Source organism: Symphalangus syndactylus, chromosome 1, assembly GCF_028878055.3.
Source record: "Symphalangus syndactylus isolate Jambi chromosome 1, NHGRI_mSymSyn1-v2.1_pri, whole genome shotgun sequence".
NCBI lineage: Eukaryota > Metazoa > Chordata > Mammalia > Primates > Hylobatidae > Symphalangus > Symphalangus syndactylus.
This window is the reverse complement of record NC_072423.2, coordinates 139,038,759-139,052,939: the sequence shown is the minus strand read 5'-3', so window position 1 is coordinate 139,052,939 and position 14,181 is coordinate 139,038,759. Positions and strand designations below refer to the sequence as shown.

General features: G+C 36.7%; 1 protein-coding gene and 1 long non-coding RNA gene across 3 annotated transcripts in view; one reads left to right on the top strand and one right to left on the bottom strand.

The window, feature by feature from the left end:
- The window catches only part of ZNF385D (zinc finger protein 385D), a 776,796-nt gene that overhangs the window by 562,859 nt on the left and 199,756 nt on the right, over nt 1-14,181 (bottom strand). The window lies entirely within an intron of this gene.
- LOC129486325 (uncharacterized) overlaps nt 1-14,181 on the top strand; it is a 46,886-nt gene that overhangs the window by 12,914 nt on the left and 19,791 nt on the right. The window contains exon 2 of the long non-coding RNA XR_008658924.2: nt 14,088-14,164. This is a non-coding gene — a long non-coding RNA (uncharacterized lncRNA). The remainder of the gene's footprint in view (nt 1-14,087; nt 14,165-14,181) is intronic.

Sequence of the window (14,181 nt, the reverse complement as noted above, 5' to 3'; positions counted from 1 at the left end):
GGTACAAAATGTCATGAAGACATTAGTACAAAAGTGACTAAGTATTACATTAAATATTCATTTAATTGTGGGCAAAGTATTCTGCACAATGCCTTGGAATATAATAAATGGTAGTTATTATCATTTCCTACTTAACCCTTCTAATTCAATCTAATACAATTGGCCCACACATCATTTTATAATCTTGAGTAAAGAATGAACAAAATTTCATTAGCCAGGATAAAAAAAATCAAGGTAAGTTTAAACTATTTCAGACATGAGATACAAATTTCTCCTTCTGTGTCTCCTTCATTCGCTAAAAACTCAAATTGGCATCATTGTAAGTGTAAAAAAATACAGATATTTTTACAATACAAATTGGAAAAAAAAAAAAAAGAAAAATCCCTGGGCTCTTCCATGGCACTTGCTTCAGAGAATCTTTGTAACTACTGGCTCTACAGTTGGTCCTTTTTGTAAAAAAAAAAAAAAAAAAAAAAAAAAGAAAGAAAATGAAAAAGATGTCCAATTTCTGTTTTTTTTTTTTTTTTTTTCTGAGACAGAGTCTCAGTCTGTCACCCAGGCTGGTGTACAGTGGCACAATCTCGGCTCACTGCAACCTCTGCCTCCCAGGTTCGAGTGATTCTCCTGCCTTCGCCTCCTGAGTAACTGGGTTTACAGGTGCCTGCCACCATGCCCAGCTAATTTTTTTGTATTTTTAGTAAAGATAGGGTTTTACAATGTTGGCCAGGCTGGTCTTGAACTCCTGACCTCAGGTGATCCACCTGCCTCGACCTCCCAAAGTGCTGGGATTACAGGCATGAGCCACTGCGCTCGGCCCAATTTCACAGATCTGGAAGTAACATAATACTTTGTAATATGTTCAAAGGTAATTTCTTATTATAAACTATATTTGGAGACAAATGATATAAGAATATGAAATAGCCTCAGAAGCTACTGAACATAGGAAGATGCATATATTCATGTATTTAGCAGATAAAAATATGTTAGCACTTAGGTTTATGTCATTCCATTCAGTTACATTTGTATCTTAACAATTGGCAGCATAATTAATATTAAAGTTGACACTAGAATCAGAAAGCACAATGCCTGGAAGATTGAAAAATTTCAGAGAGTGAACATAGTATGAAGAGAAGAGATCTGTGATGAAGAGACAGCTTTGGAGCTTAGTACTGCAAATTAGTATCTTATGTAACTTTGGCGATTAATAGATTCTGACCCTAAGTTTCTTTGTCTGCAAAATGGGTTTAAGGATAATAATTAGATTTGAAGTTGTAGCCAGGATTAAAAATTAAATAATGTGCATCAAATGAATGCCACATACTGGTATGTGTGTACTCAAAAATCAATTATTGAATACTTATTGTGTATCCAGGCACAGTACTAATGATGGGGAAACACAAGTGAGCAAGACAGATACATTTCCTAGACATAACGTTCCAGAGCATACAGAAAGTAGCTAAGTAAAAATATACATTTAAAATATCTAATATCAGAAAAAAAACTGAGGAACATCCTTCAGAATAACTGGCTTGTACTCTTCACAGATGTCCAAACAAGAAAGATGAAGAAAGGTTAAAGAAGAATTGTTTCACAATAAAAGACTCAAATAACATGAAAACTAAATGTAGTATATGAGTCTAGATTGGATTCTGGACACGGGACAAATAACTAAAAAGGACATTACCAGAACAATTGACGAATTTGAATATAAACTGCAGATTTGGCAATGTTATATCAACATTAAATTTCCTCATGTTGATAACTTCTGTAGTAAGAGGATATCCTTATTTTTAGAAAAGATACGCTGAAGTATTTAGGGATAAAAGGGCAAAATATTTCCAACAACATTTAAGTAGCTCAAAAATATGGAAGAAAGAAGGGAGGGAGGAATGGAAGAAGAAGAGATAAGAATAAAGCAAATGGGAAACATGCAAATAATTAGTGAATCCAGGTAAAGTCTAGATAAGAGTTCTTTGTACCATTCTTGTAAACTTTCTGTAAGTTTGAAATTACATAAAATGAAAATGTACTTTGAGGGAACGTAGAAAAGTTTACAAGTATTCATTTTCTTGTTTCCTAGATCTTTACTCCTTTTCTCTCTAAATTTTGCAAATCTTTTTTTGAATTTCAGCAATAGATACAGAGACATTTTTGTAGGTTCTCCACACCGAGTAGTGCAGTTCTATCTCAATGGATTTGATGAAATCCATAATTTACAGTATAGGACTTTAGGTAGAATAATGTTACAGGCTTGAATGAGCTGAAAAACATCCCCTAACATCTAGCACAGCTTTTAAAGCTGGTGTTTTGTTTGGAAAACAAACTGAACTGGTAGTAAAGTTTAAAAAGCATGTAGACATTTTAAAGCTAAGGAACTAACTTCACCTGCATTTCCTGTCATACCTGAGAGAAAGAGAAGCTTTAGGCTGGTAAAGATGCATCTGTGGCTTTCATTTTAATTGCCCTAACATTTCTTGGACTGGTTTGGATTCATCACATCCAGCAGAGGCTCTATAATCAGAAATGTTCATTGTATTCATCTCCTGATTAATTGTGTCCCTATAAACCGATTGTAAACCTATTGGTGTCAACTAGCAGGTTTACTTCTTTTTTGTTTGTTTGTTTGAGACGGAGCACACTCTGTAGTCCAGGCTGGAGGGCAGTGGTGCAATCTCAGTTCACTACAATCTCTGCCTCCCGGATTCAATCGATTTTCCTGCCTCAGCCTCTGGAATAGCTGGGATTACAGGCACCCACCACCATGCCTGGCTAATTTTTTTATCTTTAGTAGAGATAGAGTTTTGCCATGTTGGCCGGGCAGGTCTCAAACTCCTGGCCTCAAGTAATCTGCCAACCTTGGCCGCCGAGGCTGAAGGATTATAGGGATTATAGTGCTGGGATTATGGGTTTGAGCCACAGCCCCTGGCCTAGCAGATTTACTTCTAATTTTTTAGAATGAGTGTGTATGCACATGCATGTGGATTTATGAGTTTTCTGTGTGTTACAGCACACAAATATGAAAAAAATTCTAAAAGAACAAATTAAAATCTGTATAGTAAAAACTATTAATTCAAATAATGGTGAAAAATTCCATACATTGTACGATCTACAAAGAAAATATTTAACTTGTGAAGTGGGTATTGTAAAATATATAATCTAGATGTGATGTAATGGTCATTATTTTAAGCATTTGTTTAGCTTTGGCACTGTTTAGTCTCTTTTTATCTATTTCAGTCCTGGGGAAGTAAATAATTTCAGGTCTTTTGTCCTCAAATTTCTTAAAATTTGATAATTAAGACAATTTTTTCCCCAAAATTTACTGTCTTATAGGTTGGCAGCAGCTTTATCTTAAAGCCACTTAAGCATTTATTTTTAAAAATTGAATAAAAATTCAAGTCTGGAACTTCTACTTCCAGCTATTTTGGATTATTTTATGGCAGAACAGTAATCCTGTTAAGAATTAAATATCTTGATGAAATTTTAAACAATGGATCTCAAATCACTAGAGAGCTGCTAAAGCAGCTGGTCCTAAAGGGCCAGTTCCTGGAGAGAAGGAAAGCTTATGGAGGGGAGCTAAATTTTCTGCCCATTGGCTTCTTCCTCAGGTCATTTAACTGCCAAGGCATTTAGGACTTGAGTGACCAAAATTCGAATGGCAAATGAAGTTCCTAAAAGAGATTGGGAGGAAGGTGGAGTAAGATGGCTGAACAGAAGCCTCCCGTGATTATCCCCCCATGGGGGCACCAAATTGATGGACTATCCACACAAAAAACACCATCATAAAAACCAAAAATCAGGTGAGCAATCACAGTATCTGGTCTTAGCATCATGTAAGGAAAGAGATACTAAAGTGGGTAGTTTTAACATCATTTAAGGAAAGAGACACTGGAGTAGGTAGGAAAGAAAGTCTTGAATTGCTTACACCACCCCTCCCTTACCCCCCAGCTGTGGGTGTATGGTGCAGAGAGAGTATCTATGTGCTTGAGGGAGGGAGAGGGAAGGGATTGTGGGACTTTGCATTGGAACTCAGTGCTGCCCAGTCATAGCGGAAAGCAACATCCGGTGGAACACAGCCGATGCCACCACGGAGGGAGCATTTAGACCAGCCACAGCCAGAGGAAAATTAACCATCTCAGCACTCTGAATCTGAGTTTTAGCAAGCCCCTCCACCATGAGCTAAAGGGCTCTGGGGTTCTAAATAAACTTAAAAGGCAGTCTAGGCCACAAGGACTCCAGTTCCTGGGCAAGTCCAGGTGCTGTGCTGCGTTCAGAGCCGGTGGACTTGAGGTACACATGACCTAGTGAGACACCAGCCTAGGAAGCCAAGGGAGTGCTTGAGTCATCCCTTCCCCAGCCCCAGGCAGAAGAGCTCTCAGATCCTAGAGCCTCATTCCTTCTGCCTGAGGAGAGGAGAGAGTACAGAGGACTTTGTCTTGGATCTTGAATACCCATTTCAGGCCCTAGCTGTCATACTGTATTTCTAGACACACCCTGGGCCAGAAAGGAACCCACCGTCTTGAAGCAAAGAGACAAGTCCTAGCAGCATTCATCACCTACTGACGAAAGAGCTCTTGGGCCCTAAATAATCAGCAATGGTAGCCAGGCAGTGTTTGCTGTGGACCTTGGGTGAAACTCAGAGCTATGCTTCCTTTAGGTGTGACCCAGCATATTCCAAGCTATGTTAGCGAAAGGGAGAGACTCCTTTTGCTTAAGGAAAGGAGAAAAAAGTAAAGAGGACTTTGCCACACAGCTTGGATACCAGCTGGGCCACAGTGGGGTAGAGCATGAAGTATTTCCTGGGGTCTCTGATTCCTGGCCATGCTGCTGGATGATATTGCTGGACTTGGCTTGTGCCAGAGGGGAACTCATTCTCCTGAAAGGAGAGACACAGATCTGGCAGCTTTTACTAACAGCTGACTGAAGAGCCCTTGGGTCTTGAGTGAACATTAATGATAGCCAGCAGTAATCTCCATGGGCCTGTGGTAGTGGTGGCCATAGGGAGAGACTCCTCTGCTTGTAAAAAGGGGAGGAAAGAATGGTAGGAACTTTTTCTGGTGACCTGGGTGGCAGCTCAGCCACAGTAGAATGAAGCACCAGGTAGATACCTGATATGTTTAGGCTTTGTGCCCCCACTCCAATCTCATCTTGAATTGCATAATCCCCACATGTTAAGGGAAAGACCAGGTGGAGGTAATTGAGTCACGGGGGCAGTTTCCCCCATTCTGTGCTCATGGTAGTGAGTTCTCACAAGATGTGATGGTTTTATAAGGGGCTCATCCCTCTTTGCTCAGCACTTTTCCTTCCTGACACCTTGAGAAGGGGGTCCTAGCTTTCTCTTCATCGTCAGCCATGCTGAGCTGTGAGTCAATTAAATCTCCTTCCTTTATAAATTATCCAGTCTTCAGCAGTTCTTTATAGCAGTATGCAAATTGACTAATTAATACCCTAGGTGCTTGACTCCAGGCCCTGGTCCTGGATGACATCTTTGGACTGGCCTGGTGCCAGGGTAACTCATCATCCTGAAAAGAAGGAAACAAAGCTGGCTGGATTCACCATCTGCTTATTGTAGGGTCCTTGGGCTTTAAGTCAAAATGGGCAGTAGCCAGGCAGTAGTCACCACAGGCCTTGGGCAGGACTCAGTGCTATGCTGGCTTTGGGTCTGACTCAGCATAGTTCCAGTGGTGGTGGTGGCTTCAGGGGTGCCTGTGTCACCCCTATCTCAGCTCAAGACAGCTCAGAAAGGGATAGAAACTCCATCTGTTTGGGTGATAGTAAGGGAGCAGAACAAGAGTCTCTGCCTAGTATTCCAGAAAATTCTTCCAGATTTTACCCAAGACCTCCAATCCAGTACCTCTACAAGTCTGCAAGAGTTACTGTGTTGCTGAGCTTGGGTGTCCCCTAAGGCAGATATAGCTGCAGTGATGAAAGATTTACATTACAGCATCCAAGACCATCTGAATTCTTGGAAATGCTTCCCAAGAAAGACAGGTACAAACAAGCTGAACTATGCAGGTAAGAATAAATATATAATTCTTCAATGCTCTGACACCACTAACATTGACAAACACTAAAACCATCCAGGAAAAAATGACTTCACCAAATGAACTAAATAGGCATGAGCGACCAAATCCAGAGACACAGAGATATATGACTAAGAATTCAAAATAGCTGTTTTGAGGAAACTCAAATAAATTTAAGATAATTCAGAGAAGGAATTCAGAATCCTATTAGATAAACTTAACAAATAGATTAAAATAATTAAAAATAGTCAAGCAGAAAATGCAATCGACATATTGTAAAATGCATTAGGGTCTCTTATCAGCAGAAGTGATCAAGCAAAAGAAATAAATAGTGAGCTTGAATATAGGCTTTTCGAAAACAGTAAAAAGACACAAAAGAAAAAAGAATGCAAAAGAATGAAGCATGCCTGGAAAACCTAGAAAACAGCCTCAAAGGGCCAAATCTAGGAGTTATTGGCCTGAGAGAGTAGATAAAGAGAGAGAAATTGAGGTAGAAAGATTATTCAAAAACATAACAACAGAGAACTTTCCAAACCTAGAGAAAGACATGAATATCTAAGTACGAGAACTTTATAGAACACCAAGAAGATTTAACCCAAAGAAGACTGCCTGAAGGCATTTAATAATCAAACTCCTAAAGACAAACATAAAGAAAGGATCCTACAAGGAACAAGAGAAAAGAAACAAGTAACATGCAATGGAGCTTCAATAAGTCTGGCAGCAGAATTTCCAGTGAAAACTTCACAGGCCAAGAGAGAGTGGCAGGACATATTTAAAGTGCAGAAGAAAAAAAAAAACTTTCATCTTAGAATAGTATATCCAGTAAAAATGTTCTTCAAACATAAAGAAGAAAGAAATAGTTTTCCAGACAATCAAAAGCTGAGGGATTTCATCAACATGAGACCTGTCCTACAAGAAATACTAAAGGGAGCTCTTCAATTTGAAAGAAAAAGACATTAATGAGTAATAGGAAATCATCTGAAGGTACAAAACTCACTGGTAATGGTAAGTACATAGAAAAAAACACAATATTATAACAAACACTGTAATTGTGATGCATAAACTACTCATACCCAGAATAGAAAGACTAAAAGATGAACCTAGCAAAAAAAATAACTACAACGACTTAAGACATAGCATAATAAATAAATGGAAAAAACGAAAAGTTAAAAAACAGGATGATGAAGTTAAAGTTCAGAACTTTTATTAGTTTTCAATTTACTTGCTTGTTTTTTGTTTGTTTATGCAATAAATGTTAAGTTGTCATCAGTTTAAAATCATGGGTATAAGATACTACCTGCAAGTTTCACGGTAATCTCAAATCAAAAAACATAATGGATACACAAAAATAAAAAGTAAAAGATGGAAATATACCACTAGAGAAAATCACCTTCACTAAAAGGAAGACAAGAAGGAAAGAAGGAAGAAAGAGATGGCCAAAAATATGAAAAAAATGGCAAGAGTAAGTCCTTACTTATCAATAATAGCATTTAATGTAAACAGACTAAACTCTCAAATCAAAAGAAACAGACTAGCTGAATGGATTAAAAAAAAAAAGACCCAGTGATCTGATGCCTACAAGAAACACATTCCACCTATAAAGATATATATATAAACTGAAAACAAAGGGATGAAAAAAGATATTTTGTGCCACTGGAAGCCAAAAAAGAGGAGTGGCTATCCTTATATTAGACAAAATAGATTTAAAAACAAAAACTATGAGACAAAGAAGGTCACTATATGTAATGATAAAGGGATCAATTCAACAAGGAAATATAACAACTGTAAAGATATATGCACCCAACACTGGGACACCCAGATATATAAAGCACACATTATCAGAGTTATCAAGAGAGGTAGATCCCAATACAATAATAGTTGGAAACTTCAACATCCATTTTCAGCAGTGGAAAAATCATTTAGACAGAAAATCAACAAAGAAAAATTGAACTTGATATGCACTAAGAACAGATGGACCTAATATATATTTATTATTTTCATCCAATGGCTGCAGAATATACAGCCTTTTTCTCAGCATATGACTCATTCTCAAGAATAGACCACATAACAGGACAAAAAGAGTCTTAAAAATTTCATAAAAAGAAATTGTATCAAGTATCTTCTTTGACCACAATGGAATAAAACTAGACATCATTTGGAAAGTATACAAATACATGGAAGTTACCCAATATGGTCCTGAATGACCAGTGGGTCAATGAACAAATTAAGAAGAAAATGTAACAAGTTAATGTAACAAGTTCTTGAAACAAAAAAAAATGGAAACGCAACATACAAAAACTTATGGGACACAGGAAAAGCAGTACTAACAGGAAAGTTTATAGCCATAAGTGCCTATATAAAAAACGTGTTAAAACTTCAAATAAACAACCTAATGGTGTATTTTAGAGAAGTAGAAGATCAAGAACAAATCAAACCACAAGTTAGAAGAATAGGAATAATGAACTTCAGAGCAGAAATAAATGAAATTGAAAGGTTAAAACAATAGATGAACAAAATGAAAACTTGTTTTTTTGAAATTATAAAGAAAGTGGATAAGCTCTAACTAGACTAAGAAAAAAAACAAAAAATACCTAAATAAACAATGTTACAGATGAAAAAGGGACATTAGAACTAATACCACAGAAATTCAAAGGATGACTAGAGGCTACTCTGAGCAACTATATGCCAATAAATTGGAAAACTTAAAAAAAACAGATAAATTCCTAGACATAAAATCTACTAAGACTGAACTGTGAAGAAATCCAAAACCTGAATAGATGAATAACAAGTAATGTGATCGAAGCCATAATAAGAAAGTCTCCCAGCAAAGAAAAGACTAGGACCCAATGGCTTCATTGATGAATTTTACCAAAGTTTTGAAAAAGAACTAATAACAATTTTAATCAAACTATTCTGAAAAGGGGAGAGGGAACACTTCCAAACTCATTCTATGAGATCAGTATTATACTGATAATAAAACCAGAAAACACCTCAAAGGAAAAAGAAAGTAACAGGTCAATATCCCTGATGAACATTGACGCAAATTTCCTCAACAAAATACCAAACAATGAAATTCAACAACACATTAAAAAAATCATTCATCATGACCACGTTGGACTTTTTTCCAGGGACGCAAGAATGGTTCAACATGCAGAAGTCAATCAACGTGATATCTTGTATCAGTAGAATGAGGGACAACAACCATATGATAATTTCACTTGATGGTAAAAAAGCATTTGCTAAATTTTAACACTCCTTCATAATAAGAACTCTGAAAAACCTGGATATGAAAGGAACATACCTCAACATAATAAAAGTCATATATGACACACTCACAGCTAGTATCATATTGAACAGGGAAAAACTGACAGGTTTTCCTCTAAGATCTGGGATGAGACAAGGATGCCCACTTTCATCACTGTTATTCAACATAGTACGGGAAGTACTAGCTAGACCAGTAGGAGAAGAGAAAGAAATAAAGGGCATCTAAACTGGAAAGGAAAAGGAAAGAAGTAAAATTATCCTTGTTTGCAGATGATATGATTTTATATTTGGAAAAACCTAAAGACTCTGACAGAAAACTACTAGAACTGATAAACAAATTCAGTAAAGTTGCAGGATACAATATTAACATGAAAAAAATCAATACCATTTCTATATGACAACACCAAACTATCTGAAAAACGTACCAAAAAAGTAATCTTATTTATAATAGCTACAATTAAAATTAAATAGGAATAAAACAAAAAAGTGAAAGATCTCTACAATGAAAACTATAAAATACTGATGTAAGAAACTGAAGAGGTCAAACAAATGAAAAGGTATTCTATGTTCATGGATTGGTAGAATATTTTTAAAATGCATATATTACTCAAAGCAATCTATATATTCAATAGATGCCTATCACAATACCAATAACATTCTTCACGAAATAGAAAACATAATCCTAAAATTTATATGGAACCACAAAGTCCCAGAATAGACAAAGCTATCCTGAGCAAAAAGAACAAAACTTGAGGAATCACATTATGTGACTCCAAATTATACAACAGAGATACTACAAGGAAAACAGTATGGTACTGGCATATAAACAGACATAGACCAGTGGAATAGAATTGAGAACCCAGAAATAAATCCATACCTCTACAGTGAACTTATTTTCAACAAAGGTGCCAAGAACATACATTGCAGAAAGGAAAATATCTTCAATAAGTGGTGCTGGGAAAACTAGATATGCATATACAGAAGAATGAAACTAGACCCCCACCTCTCACCACATACAAAAATCAAACCAAAATGGATTAAACACTTAAATCTAAGATCTTAAACTAAGAAACTACCAAGAAAAAAATGGAAAAACTCTCCAGGACATTGGTCTGGGCAAAGATTTCTTGAGTAATACTCTACAAGCAGAGGCAACCAAAGCAAAAACGGACAAATGGGTTCACATCAAGTAAATAGCTCCTGCACAGCAAAGGATACAATCAACAAATTGAAGAAACAGTCCACAGAATGGAAGTAAATATTTTCAAGCTATCTATCTGATAAGGGATTACTAATTAGAATATATAAGGAGCTCAAACAACTCAATAAGAAAAAAAATCTAATCCAATTAAAAACGGCAAAAGATCTAAGTAGACATTTCTCAAAAGAAGGCATGCAAATGGCAAACAAGGATATAAAAGTGTACGCAACAGCACTGATCATCAGAGAAATGCAAATCCCAACTACAGTGAGATATCATCTTATCCCAGTTAAAAGGCTTTTGTCCAAAAGACAGGCGATAACAAATGCTGGCAAGGAAGAGGAGAAAAAGGAACCCTGTTGCTGGAAATGAAATTAGTACAACCACTATAAAGAACAGTTTGGCAGTTCCTCAAAAACACTAAAAATAGAACTGCCATACAATTCAGCAATACCACTGTTAGGTATATACCCAAAAGAGAGAAAATCAGTATACTGAAGAGATATCTGCACTTCCATAGTTTGTTGCAGCACTGCTCTGCCAAGATTTGGAAGCAACCAAAGTGTGTGTCAACAGACAAATTGATAAGGAAAATGTACATATACACAGTGGAGTACTATTCAGCCATAAATATAATATCCTGTCATTTACAACAACATGGATGGAACTGGAAGATACATTAAATGAAATAAGCCAGGCACAGCAGACAAACTTCCTATGTTCTCACTTATTTGTGGGAGCTAAAAATTAAAACAATGGAACTCATGGAGAGAGAGAGTAAAATCATGGTTACCAGAGGTTGCAAAGGGTAGTGAGGATGGGAATAATTAATGGGTTTAAAAATATGGTTAGATAGAATGAATAGGACCTAGTATTTGATAGCACAAGGTGACTACAGTCAATAATGATTTATTGTACACTTTAAAATAACTAAAAGCATATAATTTGGTTGTAACACAAAGAAAGGATAAATGTTTGAGGTAATGGATACCCCGTTTACTTTGATGTGATTTTTACACAAAAATATATACCTACTATGTACACAAAAATATAAACCTACTATGTACCTACTATGTACCAACGAAATATATATATATATATATATATATATATATATATATATATATATATACCTAGTATGGTAGCGAAAAAAATATATATCTACTATGTATCTACTATGTAGCCACGAAAATCAAAAAAATTAAAGTGAGATTGGCAATCAATACCTGTTCTTCCGTTGAGTCATCTGATTAACGACACAGGATAAGATGCAAATGAGCCAGGCATCAAGTGTGTTGAAAAAAGCCAAACATATCTGAAGGGAAATCTGAAGTTTTCAGCATTTCCACAGTTCTAGGGAGACCAAACTTCTACTTCAGAGCCTTCAAGGAAGAATGGCCCTAGCAAACACTCAGGCTCTAATTGGGACACCTTGAGCGATGCACCACGTATATGGGGGAAAACTAGAGGTATCCCGAACCTTAGTGACGCTGCAAACTAGCCTAAGTTATTTCAAGATCTGATCAGATTTGAGTAATATACCTCTTCTTGGCCTGCCAGAGGATAGGTTAAATTATCACTAAAATTTCTCATTCAGAAGACTGGTAATGACAGCAAATTTTTTTTTAGAGATATTAAGTAATAGGACCAGAAGAAACAATAGACAACAGAAACATATCTACATGTGACACAAATACTACAGTAATAAGAAAACAAATTTAAAATAGTTTTGATTAGTATCTTCAGATAAATGACCAAGTGGAGAATTATAAGAGGATGATCACATGGAGAATTTTGAATTGAAACAATACAATAACTAAAATTGACAGCATGACAGAGGGATGCAGCTGAAGATAAATGATCTGGAAGATAGATCAGGAGAAAATATCCAGCCTGTAACAGGAAATACACAGAAGAGTACAGGAGACATATTATATGTAACAGATAATCACCAAAAACATGTACTACATTGCCTATGGTTGTGTTATTTATAACAGCCCCAAAGTTTCCATTAACCGCAGAATGGGTAAATATATTTTCGTACATTCACATAATAGAAAACTATTTTGCACTGAAAAATAATAAACCAGCTGGGCAGGTGGCTCATGCCTGTAATCTCAGCCCTTTGGGAGGCCAATGTGGGCAGATCATGAGGTCAGGAGTTAGAGAACGGCTTGGCCAACATGGTGAAACCCCATCTCTGCTAAAAACACAAAAATTAGCCGGTTGTGTTGCATGCCTGTAATCCCAGCTACTTGGGAGGCTGAGGCTGGAGAATTGCTTGAACCTAGGAGGCGGAGGTTGCAGTGAGCCCAGATCGTGCTACTGCATGTCAGCCTGGGCCACAGAGCAAGACTCCGTCTCAGGAAAAATAATAATAATAATAAACCACTGCTACATACAACAACATTGATGAATCATTCAAACATGATATTGTACAAAAGAAATCAGGTACAAAAGAGTACCTGTTGTATGATGCCATTTAAATAAAACTCAGTATTAGGTGGAACTAATCTATGACTATTATTAGAGGAAGATTGATTTCCAAGGGACAGCACTGTGGGGCTGCTAGGGGTGTTGGTAATATTCTATCATTTGACTCAATGGTAGTCACACAGATATGTTTACTTTGTGGAAATCCATTGAACTGTACACTTATTATTTGTGTTTGTGTGCTTTTGTATATACATACTACATTTCAGTTAACCAAAATTTTTTTTTTTTTTTTTAAATTAAAGCTTGAGTATGGTGGTGGTTGTCTGGGGGGTTCCACAGCTAATAAAGTCCCTTTGGATATTGGTTGTATTTGGCTTTCAAGGAATGCAAAGAATTAATCAAGGGACAGAAGTTCAAAGATGAAAAACAGTAATAAAAGATGGGGTGGGAACTGTGTTTACAGGTCTACCTAAAAGACTACTCAGGGCCTGGTGTGGTGGCTGGTGACTGAAATCCCAGCTATTTTGGAGGCCAGAGTGGGAAGACTGCTTGAGGACAGGAGCTAGAGATGATCCTGGGTAACACATGAAAACTCCATCTCTAAAAAAATTTATGTAAAAATAATCATAATAACTATTAGCCAGGCATGGTGGGGCTGTCTATGGTCCCAGCTACTCGGGAGGCTGAAGCAAGAGGATCACTTGAGCCCAGCAATTGGCAGTTATGGTGGGCCATGATCACACCACTGCACTCTAGCCTGGGCAACAGAGCAAAACCCTGTCTCTAAAAAAAACAGAAAACAAACAAGAAAGATGATTCAATAGCTCTTGTACATCTTTGGAGAAACGAGCAGAATGCAGGCTGTTTAAGGGCAAGCACACTGCCCCCACCAATTCTCTCCTTTGCTTTTTGTTCAGCAGACCTGGAGATAGTTGGTATAGCCAAAGGCAAGAATCAGATACACCAGATCTTAATAATGACACTACTATAGAATTCATAAATAAATAATAAATCAGACCAGTCTTCTTTTCCAGATAGAGAAATACTTAAACTACTTTTACCCTGTTCTGTTTTGTGTTTTTATTAATCATCTCCACAGGTAGTAGGATGTCTTTGAAACCTTTTATGCTGCTTTAGTACTGTTTACTGCAATCTCTTAATTCTAGATTCAGCTTCTTGAGAGCAGTGTCTGTTTCTTACTTTGTTGCAAATGCACATTCACCAATCAGGCACTTGTTAAGAAGTAAGTACTAAATGAAT